Source organism: Pelodiscus sinensis, chromosome 24 (genome assembly GCF_049634645.1).
Source record: "Pelodiscus sinensis isolate JC-2024 chromosome 24, ASM4963464v1, whole genome shotgun sequence".
Taxonomy (NCBI): Eukaryota; Metazoa; Chordata; order Testudines; family Trionychidae; genus Pelodiscus; species Pelodiscus sinensis.
Window position 1 is genome coordinate 13,818,035 of NC_134734.1, and position 17,869 is coordinate 13,835,903.

A 17,869-nucleotide genomic window follows, 5' to 3' on the forward strand; every position below is an offset into this window, starting at 1 on the left:
TTTGGATAGCTCAGGACTTCTGATCTGGGGAGAAGACACCCTCTGCAAGAGGACTCTGAAAAACGACACATGACAAATTAAATGAATTCTTCTGATTGCAATTCGCAGCCGGAGTCCTTTCTGAATCTAAGGCTGTGGTGGAGTGGGAATTGCCCATGCTGTTTTGTGTGAATATTGTGTGTGCCTCAGTTTCCCCTAAGTGATGCATGGTTAATTAGGCAGCGGGAAAATGTTGTTTGCACTTTACAGAGACCCAGCGATACCGGCATGACTGAGGCCTGGCCATTTTGGAACCTGGGCCCCCATGTCCATGGGGAGTCCAAGAAGATAATATCACCAAGTGCCCAGGTGGGGCCCAATATGGGCATTAATGGTGGGCTGCAGGCTGCAGGAGATTCTCCTGTCCGGGGACTAAGGAGGAGTCAGGGGTCTCTGTGCTCTGGTCTGACCGAGATGTAACTTTCTGGTCTCTGTGCTAACTTCCGCCTTGGCTTCATCAGGACTGTTCAATTCCACCACCTAAGTCAACACTCCGCTCGCTGCAGCTTGCAAACAGTCTGCGATAATGCAGTGATGTCTGACCTGCCATGTGTTATTGCATCAACACGGAGTTTCCTGGCTGGCTGGCCGAGGAAGGTCAATGAATGGAGGCAGTTGCAACATGAACTCGGTTTGACCCTGTTTATCATTTTCATTGGAAAGCTTCTCCCCAGCCCCTGGGCGGAGTGCTGGGACTGTTCCGGTGTTTGCTTTGATTGATTGGCTCCCTTCCCTTTAAAAGGTTCACTTTGGGTTTGGCCGTCAGAGGAACAGTCTCGCTGGTCAGAAGCGTTGGCTGGTGAACTCTGCCGTTAGACGCCGCGGTGACACGGGACATAGGGACCCCAGGTGAGTCCCGACCCTTCCCCTCCCTTAGGACGTTACTCTGTGATGTCACGTAGCAGTGGGCATGTTTCAAACAGGGGAGTCGCCACAGGTGGGCCTCGGTTGTCCAACATTGTATCCAAACTCACCTCTGGGAGTGTATCTCCCTCCACTCAGTGAGCCAGCCTGGGAAAGGCTCTGGGGTATCAAGGCTTACCCCACTCGGCTCCGGCGCTCTGGCTGGGGTGGGGCCACGGTTTACTCTCCTCTGCCCTGGCACTCCAGTGATGTAGGTAGTGATCCCCGCACTTCCCCTCTCTGGACCAGATCGCAGTGCAGCCTGGAGCCAGCGGAAACATTCCTGCTCAGGGCACCAAGACCCTGCAGCCCTTGCGCTCAGTGGGGGTTTGCAAGAGGTGGCAGGGACTGGCCGTGCAGAGCAGTTTTCCTCTTCAGAGACCACTGAAAGCCCCTTGGTGGTTCAGCGATGGCTTGGGGGGTGGGAAGCTCTGGGGAGACAGGCTGGGAGTGGAGCACTGGGGACTATGGTACCTGTACAGGGTCCCGGGTGGAATGCAAGTAGCATCATGAGCACACACCTTTGGTCTGACCCGGTGTGGCCATTCTGATGTTCTTAATGTTTTGCTGATGGAGAAACTGAGGCGGAAAGGGCCTGATCTAAAGCTCTTTGGAGTCAGTGGACTCCAAAGAATCTGCTACCCACTGGCTACCCCCACATTGTCCAAGGTGCCTTGATGTTAGCTGCAGCCACTGGCCTTTCTGAGTCCTGCACCCTGATCCTCCAGCTGAATTTCATCCTGGGCTCTGGGAAGGGAAGGGAGGGGAGATTTTCCGGGAAACTCACTGGACAATGGGAGTTGGGAACCTCAGTGCCACTTGTGCCTCTGTAATTCTCTGCCAGGACGATCAGCTGGACCCTGGCAAGCTTTTCTCTGCCAGCAGCTGTTGGGCACGGGCCTAAGCAGCAGCAGGGCGCTTGCAGAGAGCTGAGGTCTCATATCGCTCCTGCCACAGGGAGGGGTCCATTTGCAAAATGGGTACAATGTGATCTCCACACCCCACAGAGGCGAAAACTGCAGATTAGGCAGAGAGCCAGCACAGCCCTGGGAGCAGGAGGATTGAGGAGGAGCCCTGCCACTTCCTGGCCTGGCTATTAACCCATGATCCATGGTTTTTCTTATTGCAAAGTCAGCAATGAAGCAACTTGCTCTCCTGCTGCTCCTCTTCCCCTTGACCAGGGCATCCCAGAAAGAAACACACAGCCCGAAAGAGCTGACAGTCTCAGTACCAAATGTTGGTGAGACACTTTTAAAGGGGCTTCATTGGCATAGAGTTGGGCCCCCAAATTCAGTCTGAAAATCTTGATCCACCAAGACACTTACATAACATGCGTTACCAGATTTTCAAAAGCGCTGAGGGTATGTCTACACTACCCCGCTAGTTTGAACTAGCGGGGTAATGTAGGCATGCCGCACTTGCAAATGAAGTGGAACGAGGTGTACCGGTAATTCGGAATAGGAATCCTAGTCCGAACTACCTAGTTTGAGCCCCGTGTAGCCGCGCTGCACGGGGTTCGAACCAGCGGGGATTTAAAAATGGCGGCTCCCCGCTTATGCAAATGAAGCCCGGGAAATTCAAATCCCGGGCTTCATTTGCAAGTGCGGCATGCCTACATTACCCTTCTAGTTCGAACTAGGAGGGTAGTGTAGACATATCCTGAGTCTCCACCCTCTCCCACTCGAGCCAGGCCTGCCAGCTGGTCCCTGTCTCATGCTCTCAAGTCCATAAAGCTCTTCTGCTGCAGAGGCCAGGGTGTGAAAAAGGCTTTAAAGGTGCATTTTTCTCTCTCCTCCTTATGACACCCTTTTAGATACCTGAAAACGGCTATCATGTCCCCCCTCAATCTTCTCTTTTCTAAACTAAACAAACCCAATTCTTTCAGCCTTCCTTCATAGCTCATGTTCTCTAGACCTTTAATCATTCTCGTTGCTCTTCTCTGGACCCTCTCCAATTTCTCTACATCTTTCTTGAAATGCAGTGCCCAGAACTGGACACAATACTCCAACTGAGGCCTAACCAGCGCAGAGTAGAGCGGAAGAATGACTTCTCGTGTCTTTCTCACAACACACCTGTTCATGCATCTCAGAATCATGTTTGCTATTTTTTTCAACAGCATCACACTGTTGATTCATATTTAGCTTGTGGTCCACTACGAGCGCGAGATCCCTTTCTGCCGTACTCCTTCCTGGACAGTCGCTTCCTAGACGAAGCACCATGATGGCAACATGGCTACAGCTGTCATGATTCGGCATGAGGGGCGGCATGTCAGCTGGGGCAGGAGGCCTCTTGCTGCGATGTGAGACCCTCCACTAGCCCCCCGGAAGTTCAGCCCTTGGGAAGCTGGCAGAGCCCCTCCCGCTCTGCTCCCCTGCACACAGGCAGGAGCTAAAGAGCCCAGCAGCTCAGCGCGGCTTCACTTTCCCCTCCTGTCCTGTGAGCAACAGTAACAAATAGAGGGGGAATAATCACTTTCCTCAATCTGCCGGCAATGCTTGGCAACAAGGGCACATTGCGGACTTGTATCCTGCTTCTTTTCTACTGTCATCCCCAGGTCCTTTTCTGCAAATCTGCCACTTAGTCAGTCGTCCCTCAGCCTGTAGCAGCGCGTGGGAATCTTCCATCCCAAGTGCAGCACTCTGCACTTGTCCTTGTTGAACCTCCTCAGAGCTTGTCTTGGCCCAGTCCTCCAATTTTCGGACATTAGACCCCCTGTACCTACCCCCTAGCTTAGTATCATATGTGAACATGTTGGCTGTGTTTACACTGGGCCACTTATTCCGGAAAATCAGCCGCTTTTCCGGAATAAGCTGCAAGCTGACTACACTGGCCCTTGAATTTCCGGAAAAGCAACAATGCTCTACTGTACAAAATCAGCCGCTTTTCCAGAAAAACTATTCTGCTCCCGCTCGGGCATAAGTCCTTATTGCAGAACACTGTTCTGGAAAAGGGCCAGTGTAGACAGCCCAGTAGTCTTTTCCGGAAAAGCGCGTCTACACTGGCAGAGAGTCAGAGATAGAGGCATGACTGATGCCCGGTGGTTTGGGGCCTAGACTCCCGTGCCCAGGGAGAGTACAAGAAGACAATGGCCACTCCAGTTGCCCAGACATTTGGCACCTAGCAATTAACAACCATGGAGGAGCTAGTTTCTGCAGGAAGCCAGTCAGGTGTCACCAGGTGGAGAACAAAGGGCTAAGGTGGCAGGTCAGGTGACAATGTTTTCATGGGAACAGAAACAAAAGATGGAAAGGGCCCCATGTGGACATGAAGGGAGGGCTGCTGGCTGCAGGAGATGCCCCTGGCCTGGGACTCAGGAGGAATCAGAGGTCTCCGTGCTCTGGGCTGACCAAGACGGACTGTGCTGCAACTGTCTATTCTCTGGGGTAACCAAGGACTGGCCACACTGTGTTCCTGGCATCTAATGAGCCCTGCTGCCTGCACCTTGCCAGCTGGGAGTCACGGCCCACACAGAAGGTGGGGGCTTTGCTCCCATGGGGAGCTCAGTCTCTTTCCAGTGCCCAGCGCATGTGGCCTTGCTGCAGAACGCTCACAGGGTGAAGCCGGGGTGCTGATGGCTCTGAGATTTGGCCTAAGGTGGGAGTGAAGCCAAGTGGTTTTCAATTAAACTAACCAGCGAAATTCCTGCTTTCACATTATAGCAGCGTAGGATCTAAGGAGCTTCAGCTTCCTTGCTGGCTTCCTCAGGACCATTCAACTCCACCACTTAAGTCAACACTGAGCTGCAAACAGCTTGCAAACAGTCTGTGATAATGCAGTAATGTCTGGCCTGCCATATGTTATTGCATCAACACGGAGTTTCCAGCTGGACTGGCAGAGGTGGGTCAATAATTTGAGGTACCTGGAACATGAACTAGATTTGACCCTGTTTATTGTTTTCACTGGAAACCTCCCAGCGCCTGGGCTGGTTGTCTGGAGAGTTCTGGTGTTTGTAAATTGTGTTTGCATTGATTGGGTGGTTCCCCTCCCTTTAAAAGGTTGGATGTGCACGTGGCGCATCAGAGGAACAGTCCGTCTCTCTAGTGAGACGCTTCTGCTGCTGAACTCTGCCGTTAGATGCTGCGGTGACACGGGAACTAGGGACCCCAGGTGAGTCCTGACCCTTCCCCTCCCTTGGGACATTACTCTGTGTAGCCACAGTGGTGATAGGTCGACACGACAAACAGTAGCTTTAACAAGCCCAAGACGTTGTTGGTTTCTCTATGTCTGTCAAAGGAGGACAATGCTTTGTAAAGCGCTTCCGCCCGTCTGGCTGCCCAGCAGCTCGGCACACTGAGGTGAGATCCCAAAGGGAGTGGCTCAGCTGAAAGCAGGAATTTTCCTATTTATGTTTCATTTAAACAGTATCTCTGCCCAGTAGCCCTGGAACAGTCCCTGGGAGGACCCTTCAGTGCCCCAGATGTGTGTTAGGGTCACACTCACTAGGGGAAGACACGTGGCTTCCCCACCACCTCAAGCCAAACCTCAGAGCCTTCAGCAGCCCGGCTTTGGCTTGCAGCGAGGCCACCTGCACTGGACAACGGAGAGAGAGCTGAATTTCCACGTGGGCCGTGATGCCCAGCCAGTGTGGTGCCGGCAGCAGGGTTCTTTAGCTGCCAGGTGGCACTCAACGGACTTGTCCTCAGAGCACCCCGGTGAAGCAGAGTTGGTTCTCACCCCTGTTGGACAGCTGGGGAGCTGAGCCCAGAGAGCGCACATCACCTGCCCTGTGAGTCCTTGGCAGAGGGGTCGGGGGTGTTGAAGGCAGCTCTGCGGAATCAGAGGCTCAACCACAAGAGCTCTTTGACTTGCCTTTAGCCCTGGGTAGCTGTGCTGCAGGGTCCGTGGGCTGGGCGCAGGAAGCTGTGCCCGGGCAGCGTGCAGGCAGATACCTCAGCATGAGTGAAATGTGCTGTCGGTTCTGCCACAGAGCCAGAAGAGAGACACCTAGAAAAGTCTGAGAAGGGCCGGTGGGTACTGATCCCCTCTGTCCTCTGCTCTGGACCTGATCCCAGCATCGATTGGAGCCAGGGGAGGCAATCCATTGACTTGAATGGGCTTTAGGTGAGGCCCACTCTGCCTCAGTTTCCCCACCTGTAAAATGGGTATAATGAGACCTGTGCACCCTACAGGGTTGCTGTGAGGATCAGTTCCCAAAGGAGATGCCGGGGGAGGGCTTTATATTTGGACTTCCCCTGTCACCCCTACCGGCATCATGATCCCCTATACTCCCTTCTCTGCCTACCGAAGCTGAGCCACACTTCATAAGAGAGCGGCCCCCTCCCCACTCAGGAAAACCCCCACTGAACTCTAGGGCTGCCTGGTATTAATGCCCATGGGCAGGTTAGGCAGAGAGCCAGGGCAGCCCTGGGATCAGGAGATTTGAGGCGGAGACTCCATCCCCAACATTAACTAGTTCATGTCCAACTATTAAGCAGCTGATTCACTATTTTCTCTGTTTCAAAGGCAACAATGAAGCAACTCGCTGTCCTCTTGCTCCTCTTCCCCCTGACCAGGGCAGCCCCTTGCGGTAAGTGGCTGTTTCGTTTTCCTCGTCTGGGAAATAATTCACCCCAACACTGACCCTGCCTCTTGGGTCAGGGCCGTGATACGCACGGAGAAGGGCCGGGCCAGGGAAGGCTCTGCTGATACACAAGGGAGGCACTAAAGATCCCAACAGGCAGGCAAGCTCCTTCCACCCCTAGCTCACAAGGAACCTGCTCCAGTTAATTTCTTCTGTCCATGTTCTGGAGCCAAAATTTGCAAATTCAGGGGCATGAAGGTATTACTTGTGTTCCTCGGTGCTAAGGTAGAGCCTCGGTGAGCCAGTCCTGGGCTGGGCCCCTATGGCGCCAGGCACTGTACGAATCCAGAACAGAGAGCCTCAGCCCAGAAGAACTCACAATCTAAGTAGAAAAACTTCCCTTCTGAAGCCAAGAGTTTCAAAAGTACGAGTGATTTTGGGGGCCAGTCAAGGGACTGCAGCTGTTTTGAGATGTGCAGCCAAAATCAGTCTGAAAAATCTTCATTCCAAATGACACTTCAACACACTCACTGATTTTCCAAAGCCCTGAGCCTCCATCCCCTCCCACACAAGCCAGGTCTGCAACCTAGCCCCTCTCTAGAAGGAGTAGAGGTGAGAATGGTGGGGCAGAGGATCTGAGCAGATGTGGGGCTGAGGGCTGAATAGGGGCAGGACAGATGTGCAACTGGGGGCAGGGTTGGATAGGGAGTAGGCACAGCACTGGACTAAACTAATTTGGAGATTGGGAGACAAACAGAATTGATGCAACAGGCAGATGTGGGGCAGATGTCACGTGGGAACTGGGAAGACAGGTTTGATTTGGGGGTCAGGGAGTAGTGTGAATTGCTGGGCAGATGGGGGCAGGCTGAGAACTCCTGTAGCAAAGGATGAATCTCCTCTTCCATGATACATGTGGGAGCGTAGGAAGCACTAATTGTCACACAACCCTAGGGAGGAGCAGCGGGAAGCCAGCTCACAAAAGACAAACTGAAAAACACAAGCTGGTCTTTCAAGAACAAAACCAACTCAAGTTTATGAGGCAAAACGTCCTGATTTGGGGAGCCCTCGCCTATGATTTTGCTCTCGTGGGCTGGCGATGCTGCAGAAGGGTGGGCGCTGCCGTTCTGGCCAGCGAAAGATCCTAACTAACCCCGAGTAATCCCTGTGCAGCTGAGGGCAACTGTGACCCTGACCTGAAACTCGCCATCCGCCAGCTGCTGGACAACTGGGAAGACTCGTCTTGCTCTCAGGGTGACCAGAGCTCCCAGGGCCTGCCCCGGAGCTGCAAGGAAATTAAATCCACCCAGAAGGGAGCTGGAGGTGAGTGTGTGTGTGGGGAGTGGAGGGGCATCCCAGGACCTGCCAGAAGCTGCTTTGCTTCTACTGGGGGCCTGCTGCAGAGGCAGTGTAAAGGCCACAGCTGGGTGCAGTCAGTTCAGAGGCACCTGGGCATGTGTGGGCAGGGCACAAGGCGCCTGCCTGCCCATCAGCACAGCTGGGAGTCGCATCCCCAGAGCTGGCTGTGCCAACCTGCGGCGAGGACCCAGCACTGTGAGACACTGCGCTCACCCCCCGGCTCCAGCCCGCAGTTCTAGTTGAGAAATGGGTGCTCCCTTGGGCCCCCTCCCTGCAGGCACCAGTCGCCTGTGCTTCTTTGTATGGCTCAACAGCCCTTTGCAGGGAACCCAGCTACTGCTGCATTTCCTGCTGCAAGGGAGCAGGGTGGGGGAGGCTGTCAGACCGTCTTCACCCCAGTGGTGATTTTTACAATGTAAAGAAGCTCTTCCTGCAGACGAACCACCCATTGAATTTGGCCAGAGCTGATCTGAGGCCTCGGCCCCTTTCCTTTATCCAGAGGAAGCCTGTTTGGCAGCTCCCCTCCCATCCTGGTTAAATGCAGCGTGGCTGGAACTGTGTCAGTCCGGGCTTGTCTATTGTTGGGCCCATGTCTGTTGGTGAGCGGGACAAGCTTTCGAGCCAGGCTTTCCCAGAATAGCTCTGTGAGGCCTGACCGTTGCTCTTTCCCTCCCCAGCCCAGGCCAATAAAAGATCTCCCCGCAGCCCCTTGTCTAGCTGGTGTGAACACGTTTTACTCATAATTCGAACACCTTTGGGGTGAGCGTACACCCCGTCCCCAGGACGTACCACCCCTTAGCTATAGACCATGACGACGGGGGGGAGGGGCACACAGCTGCCAGCTGAACCTCACTGCCAGGCACCAGGGAACCCCACGCCTGTATGTGCTGAGTGTCACACCAGCTCCTTCTGAGCACATCTAGGGGTTGGCTCCAGCAGGGCTGGGACTGACGATGAGCGGGGGGGCCCTTTGGCTGGGGCAAGCGGGGGGCACGCTGTGCACTAAGCCATGTGCAGGGGGCCCCTCCCTGTGGCAGGAGCGACACAAGACCTCAGCTCTGGGCCAGCGCCCTGCTGCTTAGGCCAGGCAGCTGCTGGCAGAGAAAAGCACATGGGGGCGCCTGCTGCCTCGTTGGGCTCTGGCTGATCTACCCAGCAGAGAATTTGAGAGGCACACGTGCCACAGAGGTGCCCAAATCCCATTGCCAGAGCATGTCTCTGAAGATCTCCCCTCCCTCCTCCCACTTCCCTGCCCCACAGACCCTGGCTTGAGTCTCAGCTGGAGGGATGGGGGCAGGACTCAGACAGGGAGGCCAGAGGCTGCTCTTGGGGCTGAGCCCCTCAGCACCAGCGCTTGTCCAGGCCGGGAGGGTGCTCAGCACCTTTGACAATGAGGTGTAGCCAGTGGGTGGCAGATTCTGTCCCTGGCTCTGTCCCACCCATCGTGCGGCCCCCCAGACTGAGTCAGCGCAGGCTGCGGCCCAGAGAGGGACACAGGGCAGGGACACAGGCAGCAGGAGGGGCAGGGGGATCCAAACAAGCCCTGGGGCCTTTCCATGGTACAAATTGCCCCCTGGCCTGATTCTCGGTTGCACTTAGGCCTGGTCTGCGCACAGCGACTGTCCTGGTGTCACTGGGCGGGGTCAGGGGAAGGTTTCCTTGCCGCACGGATACCAATCCAGCCCCAGTGTGATCCCAGCTACACTGGGACAAAGGTGCCTGAGACAGGGGCAGCCTCGTCCCCTTCCCCTTGTGGCAATGGCCATCCCAGTACACGGCCCATTCAAACCAGTCTCAGCTGCGTTTGCACTGGGGGGCTGTGGTGCTTTAACAGCCCCGGTATCATTAAGGTGCCACAGATTGTGTGTGGAAAGGCTCAGGCCCTGACGCCCCGTCCTGGGGGAGTCCCTGTGATTACACTGGCTCTCTGCTGCCAAGGGGGCTTCAGTGTCCTTGGGACTCTGGCTGCTCTGCTCCCGGGTGCAGGGTCCCGTCCTGCTCCAGCCACTCCGGGTTGTGCCCTGCTGCAGCCACTAGAAGCTCCTCCCCGGGGCCTGTATCCCGTTTAGTGGCTGGCTCTGAGAGGGCCCTTTCCCCTTCCCTGGCCCTGGCTGACCAGCCCGGTTCCCCCGCTTTCCCCCGACCCCCCACAGATGGGATTTACACCCTGCGCACCAAGGATGGCGAGACCTACCAGACCTTCTGCGACATGACCACCAATGGGGGCGGCTGGACCCTGGTGGCCAGCGTGCACGAGAACAACATCTACGGGAAGTGCACGGAGGGCGACCGCTGGTCCAGCCAGCAGGGGAGCAACGCCAACTACCCTGAGGGAGAGGGCAACTGGGCCAATTACAACACCTTCGGCTCCGCGGTGGGCGCCACCAGCGACGACTACAAGGTGGGGTCCCCATCCCCATGGTCAATGGGCACGTGAGGGACACTGGAATGGGAGGTTAGCTGAGAGGAGGACCCAGTGACAGGTTCTAGTGTAGGGCTTGGCAGCCCTGGGATCCATTCTTCCCTACCCTGCCACAGGCCCACTGTGTGACCTAGGGCATGTCACCTAGTCACTATGCTTCGGTTCCCCCATACAGTGGGAATGGTGCTTCTCTGCCTTGAAGGGTGGTTGTCAGGATTAGTACACCACAACTGGTGAGGTGCCCAGATGCCCTGGTGATGGGGATGGTGGACGGATAAGTGCCCAGGATGTGGCTGAGAAGTTTCAGCTGGGTTCTTGCTTCTCAGAACCCAGGTTATTATGATCTGCAAGCCCAGGACCTGTCTGTGTGGCACGTGAGCAACAATACACCCCTGAAGGAATGAAAGACCAGGTCCATCCTGCGGTACCACACCGAAACAGGCTTCCTGTCTGCAGAAGAAGGGAACCTCTTCAAACTCTACCAGGTGAGGGTGCCCAGCTGGGGGCTTTGGAGTGGCAATCATGGAAGGGACTGGGTGGCTCTGCTGGTCCCAATATAGATTGCGGAGCTGGACCAGGTAAATTCTCCATATGCTACAAGTGCTCCAGGCTGGGAGCTCCAGGGGCTGATAATGGGACAAGGAGCCTTCCCCTCAATGTCACCTGTTAGAATCTGACCATCTGGTGTGAGGTGAGCTGGCCAATATCAGCCACTTGCTGGTGTTAACATCTCAAACTAGGGACCCGAGGGGCTGAACCGGCCAAAGAGACTGACGCTGCCCCAGGCCCTGGAGCTTGTGGGGGAGGTTACTGGGCACAGGTTCCTGCATGTGCCAGTCCCTAGCGGACCCCACACGGACCATGGTGCTAGGTGCTGCATAGACCCAGAAAAGAACAGTCGTCCCTGCCTCAAATAATCTGGGATAAAACCAGCCCAAGCAGCACCTCGACCTGCCAGATTCCCCTGCTCACTGCTGGGATCACTCCTGTGCCCTGGGGCTGGTCCTTGGGGGACTAGCTGAACAAATCACCCAGCGCATTGTTTCTCAAATTGTGGTCCCAACCCTCCGGGGGGATCGCAAGCAACTTAGAGGGGGGTCACGGTATTACAAAGTTTGAGAACTCCGACCCATCGAGCTCATGTCATGGAAGGCTGCCCTGTCTGTGCTGGAGCTGCCCTGGCAGGGATGGAAGCTGGCACTGGGTGCTCACTCTGCTTGTCTTCTAGAAATACCCAGTGAAATACGGCGCCGGCGTCTGCAAAACCAACAATGGTCCCGTCGTGCCCATTGTCTATGACTATGGTGATGCTGAGCGAACTGCCAATTATTACCCTCCAAACAGCCAAAGTAAGTCTGGGAGTGAGCATGCGTGTTTTGTCTCTTTGGCCACACGGATCTTCTCTGCCCAGCCTTAAGTTCTTAGAGTATTTCCTGGAGGCTTCTCTTTCACACTTTCCCACCCCTCCCGCCAGGACTGCTTTCCCCAGCACTCTACAGCTATGTCTACACTAACAAGTTTTGTTGACAAAACTTTTGTCAACACCCAAAAGTTGACAAAGCAAAACTCACCAGCTGGGTTCCCACTTGCTCTCTCTGTTGGCAGATCATGTCCAGATTTGGGGCACCATCATCAGTAGTGTGAGCAATGCATTGTGGGTATGTATGCCACAGGGCTGTAGAGGGGGAAGGCAGAGCTGATCCCTGTACATCTTGCAATTCCCTCTGAATTCTCCTACAGTCTCCTCAGCTGAGGGCGGCACCATGAGTAATTCTGGGAGCTCTCCGGGCTGAGGAATGTTAAAGCAATACCGCAGCCTGCTCCCCATCCCCTGCAGCAGCCGTCTGCCTGCCGCTGTGTTCCAGTGCAGGGCAAAACAGGAGCACGCCAACGATTTTCTCTTTGTTCCCCAAAAGAAGCAGCTCACTCAGCATTGAAAAGGGAAGGATCATGCCTGCAGGGCAGCAGAGATCAAACACTGAGCAGAGCCATCAGGGCAGGCCTTGTGGAATACTGGCAGAAGCCAGTTCTGGGGGGGGGGAGGGGAGAAGAAACAGCAGTGTCTGCACTGGCTCTTGATTGACAATAAAGGGGGGGGCATTTCCTGTGGGGGGGGAAGCTTTTTGTCACCAAAACTGGGCATTTTTTCTGACAAGTCTCACTGCAGCATGTGCACTCTTGGGGTATGTCTACACTACCCCCCTAGTTCGAACTAGGGGGGGTAATGTAGTCATACAGAGTTGCAAATGAAGCCCGGGATTTGAATTTCCCGGGCTTCATTTGCATAAAGCCGTCCGGCGCCATTTTTAAATGCTGGCTAGTTAGGAAGCCTAATCCGAACTAGCTAGTCTGTGCGGCGTGTAGCCGCGTGGCACGGGGTCCGAACTAGCCGGCCAGCTTTATGCAAATGAAGCCCGGGAAATTCAAATCCCGGGCTTCATTTGCAACTCCGTATGACTACATTACCCCCCCTAGTTCGAACTAGGGGGGTAGTGTAGACATACCCTCACTGTTTTGTCACCACATGGCAGGATTTGTCCACAAAACTTGATAGCGTAGGCATAGCCTCAAAACTCCAGGAGGCTTGAAAACATTTTCCAGAGCTATGTTCTGGACAGCTCCTTGAGAATTTATGCCCTGGGCCTGTTCTTTCAGTCTACTTTAGGGTTGTAATAGTGACTGTAGTCGATTAATCAGTTAACCCTGACCCTCCTCCGCAAGGTCCGGGACCTACCCCTGCTGTGGCTCTGCATTTAAAGTGAGTTAGGAGCTGGGCAGGCAGGCAGCCTGGCTCAGTTCTGGTTCATGCTGGGTCCAGGATCTCAGACACACACCTCCCCAGACAGGGGCTGCTGCCACCCCACCCTGCTGCCTCTTTATCAGAGGCAGCAGCACAGGGTGACAAGCAGCCAGTCCGCAAGAGGAGCTGTTTTTTAAACTAGCTCCCCTCACAGACTAGCTCCTGCCTGGCACTCCGCGCTGCTGCTGGTCCCACCCCCAGGGACTATAGAATAGTCAACTAACCAATAAAAATTCATGACGTTACTTGACTATTCAATTAACCGATATTTAACATCCCTGGTCTACATGAATTTCCTTTTAGAGCAGTGATACTCAGACCTCAGTGCTCCAGAAGCCAAATTAGCAACCAGCTTTAACGGCGCGTTGGGGTTTTCCCCTCTTCTGCACCCCCGAAATGGCATGGACAGACTCCACCAGCCAGTAGAATAGAGGGAGTTTATTGCTTCTCCAGGATACAGCACAGCACAGATGTAATCTGGTTACAGGGCAGGCCTAGGATGCCTCAGCCCCCCTTGATATGGGGGAGTCTGGGCTCCTAAATCCCAGCCTGTTGCCTAGACTGCTTCCTCCATGATACCAAACAGAGACTAACCTTCCTGTCCTGCCCCCCAGCCAGGGGCAGCATTCCACCTTCCTTTGTTTCTCTCCCTGGGGGGTAGCTGGTCAGACAGGTTTGGAGCCCCATTTGCATAATGACTCACCCCCTGCCCTGCTGGGTCGTGCTAAAGACAGCAGAGGTCGCCCACAGCCCCAGCAAGGTACCCACACTACGTCACATCAGCATTACCCAAAAGAGCCATCAGTGTGTGAATTCATAGTTTTATTTACTATAGGACTACAGGAGGCCCCTGCTTTGCAACGGCCCGATTTACGACTCCCTGCACTTACGACCTTTTCCGTAAGTGCGGAAAGGGCCAAAAACCCCCCGACTTACATCCTCATCCCTGCATTTACGACAGTATACCACACCTGTCATAAATGCGGACTCGAGTTACGACTCCCCTGATTTGCGATGCTATCCCTGGAACTGATACTGTTGCAAGTCAGGGGCAGCCTGTAGCCATATTTTAACCACATGGGGGGGAAATATTTTGTTTCCCTCTCTGTGTCTCTCTCTCTAAATCTCTCAATAAATAAATCAATAACTTAGTGCAAGTTGATAACTTGTGAATAACATAGTAAGAGCATCCTGATTGCTTAATAACTTAGCTTGGTTATTTATAAAACGATGCAGTGTTTTCATATCATGTGGTGCAAAGAGTGGCAGGAGACACATGAAAGAGATGCTTGTGGCTGGCAGGCCACAGTCTGAGTATCTCTGATTTCGGGTATGTCTACACTTGCACCCTATTTCGAAATAGGGATGCAAAAGTAGGCATTCTAAATAGTAAATGAAGCCAGGATTTAAATATCCCACACTTCATTAGCATAATCGCGTCTGGCCGCTATTTCGAAATCACGTGATTTCAAAACAAAACACCCTGTGTAACCGCGCTATTTCAAGAAAAAACCCTTCTCTTGACATAACTGTTATTCCTCATACAATGAGGTTTACTCTTAGGATTTTAAAGCTGCCATGGAAGTGACAGAGCTGTGAACTGCCCGGCTGACACTGGCCATTCCTGATAATTAGGGGTGGGGTTCATTATCCTTATGCCTGGGTCATTCCCAGTTCAAAGGCACCACCTAGAATCACAGCTCTGTCTTTTCTCTCCACCTCGCCATGACAAACAACCATCCTGACCTCTCCTTTTCTGTCACCAGCTGAATTCGTCGCGGGCTACGTCCAGTTCCGTGTGTTTAATTATGAGAAGGCGGCCATGGCTCTGTGTTCGGGGGTTAAAGTCACTGGCTGCAACACTGAAACGGTGAGTATCTGGCCGGCGTGGGGTTAGCTGTGGAGCAAGGGCCAGCTGATCAACTTTGGGGCTGCTGAGTGTCACTGTCAGAGCCGGCTGCACAAGGACACTTAGCTCTGCACTGGTGCAGGGTGGGATCAGTTTGTGCTCCTGATGCCAGCGGGGAGAGCTGTGCCCTTGGGGGCAACTATCCCCCAGGACAGGCCAACGGGCAGATGTTACATCTCCTTTGGGGGCCACGGTGGGAGGGTGAAATTGTCAGCTCCTTGGGGTAAAGGCCATTGTGATGGACCCACCCCCCATGGTTTATGAAATGGACTCATGGACATGAATATACATAACTCAAAGGTGGTTTGAGCGAATTATTTCATGTAACCCATCGATCTTCGTGTCATGATCTGCTGGTTCTGTTGATCTTACTCTGTTGTATAAATCATTTGTGTGTGTAAAATTAGACACATGGAGCGGGGAATACTTTGTGAGTTTCAAATGTGTGAATGGGAGACATGGAGGGTGTTACCTGAAACGTCTAGATGAGCCACTGTTAAACAATCTTTTGTCCTTAAGTCTGAGCAGTGGTTGCTAGGGAGGGGCCTCAACTCCTGAAGAAAAGGAATAGGAAAGGAGAGACCTGGGTCTTTTGGCTGGGGTGCACCTGAAGGAAGGAGCCTGAGACCCCAGGGTGGGGAAGACAGCTGGTTTAGAGTGGCAGATGGAAAAGAGGTTTTAGGGTGAGTTTGCACTGAGGTTTCAGTGGAGAATTAGCCGAGTGGTTTTGTTTCTTTTGATTATTTGTAACCTACTTTGCTCTGCCTACTTTCTCTTATTACTACTTAAATTCCGCTGCTTCAACTTAATAAAACCATTTTTATTTTCTATCAAACCCAGTGTAAGCAATTGTTACCTGGGGGGGCAACCAGTGTGCACATTCCCCCTTTCATTGCTAAAGGGGGCTTACCTAATTCTTTGGGGTTTGATCCCATCTGGGGAGTGCTCTCTCAGGAGGCTGGGCTCTAAAGTGCACTCTCCTTGGACCTGGAGTGGTTCAGTTTCAGTATTGCTTCCTGGTGGGGATAGGGACCTCAGCTTGGGGCCTTGGCTGGGGGAGACCAGCGGAGCTGGCCCAGCAGGATCAGGCAGTGAGGAGCCCCAGAGAGCAGAAAAGCAAGTGGCAGTGGCCATGTCAGCACCCCGGGAGGCACCGCTGAGGGGCTGTCTGTGACCACACCCCGTCACAGCCATATTTCTGTTCTGTGTCTGTACAGCACCTGGCACCAGAGGGTCTGTCCAATGCAAAGGGGATGGCAAACACTGATATCTGCAGGCCTTCTGCACCCGTATAAGGGACTGTGCCTGAGCCAGAGCAATGGAGCTTCTTCTCACAAGAGTTAGGAAGGGATTTAAACTCTCATGCTTCAGGGCACTAGCTGAGCTCTGACTGTGGAGGGTCAGGAAGTAACTTTCTCTGTGGACAGATTCTTTGCCAACTGGCTATTGCAGGGTTTCTTGCACTTTCCTCTGAAGTAGCTGGCAACGGTCTAGAGACAGGAGAGCAGCTAGATGGGTCCCTGTTCTGCTCCTCTGGCAATTCCTCTTTTCTCTCCCCAGTACTGCATAGGTGGAGGAGGGTTCTTCCCAGAAGGGAACCCAGCTCAGTGCGGAGATTTCACTGCCTTTGCCTGGGACGGCTACGGAACCCATCGGGGCTGGAGCGTATCCAGGGAGATGCTTGAATCCGCAGTGCTGCTCTTCTACCGCTGAGTCTGGAAAGGCCGATGTGCCGCAGTAAAGAACACTGCTCCCTTCCAGCCCGGCCTGCTCGCTGGGAGGAGAAATATCTGTGATGCAAATAAATAAAGTGAAGTGGGCTGGGGTGTTGGTGTGATTTGTTTGCCTTATGACCCAGAGAGGTCTCAGAGAGTCTTAGCACCAGTCAGGATCAGGCATGTCTCTCATTCTGAACAGCTAGCCCTTAGGAAGCACGCTGGCGCCCTAGATCTCAAAGCACTTTGCCAAAGCAGGCGGCACTGTGAGGCCCATGTTACAGACGCGGAGAGTAAGACCCAGGGAGGTAATGAAGTCATCACGGCTCATGAGTGAGCTGCACCCCTGACCTCCTCAGACCCCTGTGAGGGATCCCCACCCATGTGTCAGGCCTTCGGATGTCAATTTTCTCGGACCTGGATTCTGCAGCTATTCTAAACACCAAAGTTCATTCAGCAGTGACAACCTGTTCCCCTGATCCCTCACATGGGTTATCGAGAAGATGAAAAAGAAATCTCACAGCCCACTTACTGCATCCCAGTGCTCTGGCTCCCAATCAGCATGTATGTACAGTATAGTGAGAAATTACTTAACGATATGCCAGGCAGTTCCTACTATATACTATAGTTCCTACTATAACTGGCTAGGGAGCGCTCATGATGCCAGTCTTTCTGGGGGGTCACTCACAAACACAGCACAAGTTGGGAAATACAGATAAGACTATAACAATGGCCATACTGGGTGGAGTAGACTGTGGCAGTTCTCTTTTTCCCTAGGTCTCAGAGAGAGGTCACATGGTCTCCATATGTCACCAGGATTGTGGCCTATGGGTGTGGGAATTAGCAGAGTAGGCACAGTGTCCTGACCTTTGTTACAGGGATAACGACCAAGGGCAGGACATCTTGGGTGCCTTGACAAGTGCAGTCTATCCCACAGTCCCTCAGGCAGCTGAGCGCTGTTGGGCAGTCTGTCACACGGCCCCTCAGGCCTGGGAGCGCTGTTGGGCAGTCTGTCACACGGCCCCTCAGGCCTGGGAGCGCTGTTGGGCAGTCTGTCACACGGCCCCTCAGGCCTGGGAGCGCTGTTGGGCAGTCTGTCACACGGCCCCTCAGGCCTGGGAGCGCTGTTGGGCAGTCTGTCACACTGTGCCTCAGACAAGGGAGCGCTGTTGGGCAGTCTGTCACACGGCCCCTCAGACAGGGG

At 53.9% G+C, this 17,869-nt stretch overlaps 1 pseudogene; it reads left to right on the plus strand.

Annotated features, from left to right (window-relative positions):
- The first annotated feature begins 751 nt into the window (after nucleotides 1-751).
- On the plus strand, nucleotides 752-16,769 carry LOC102450134 (intelectin-like protein; annotated as a pseudogene).
- Nucleotides 16,770-17,869: the final 1,100 nt, after the last annotated feature.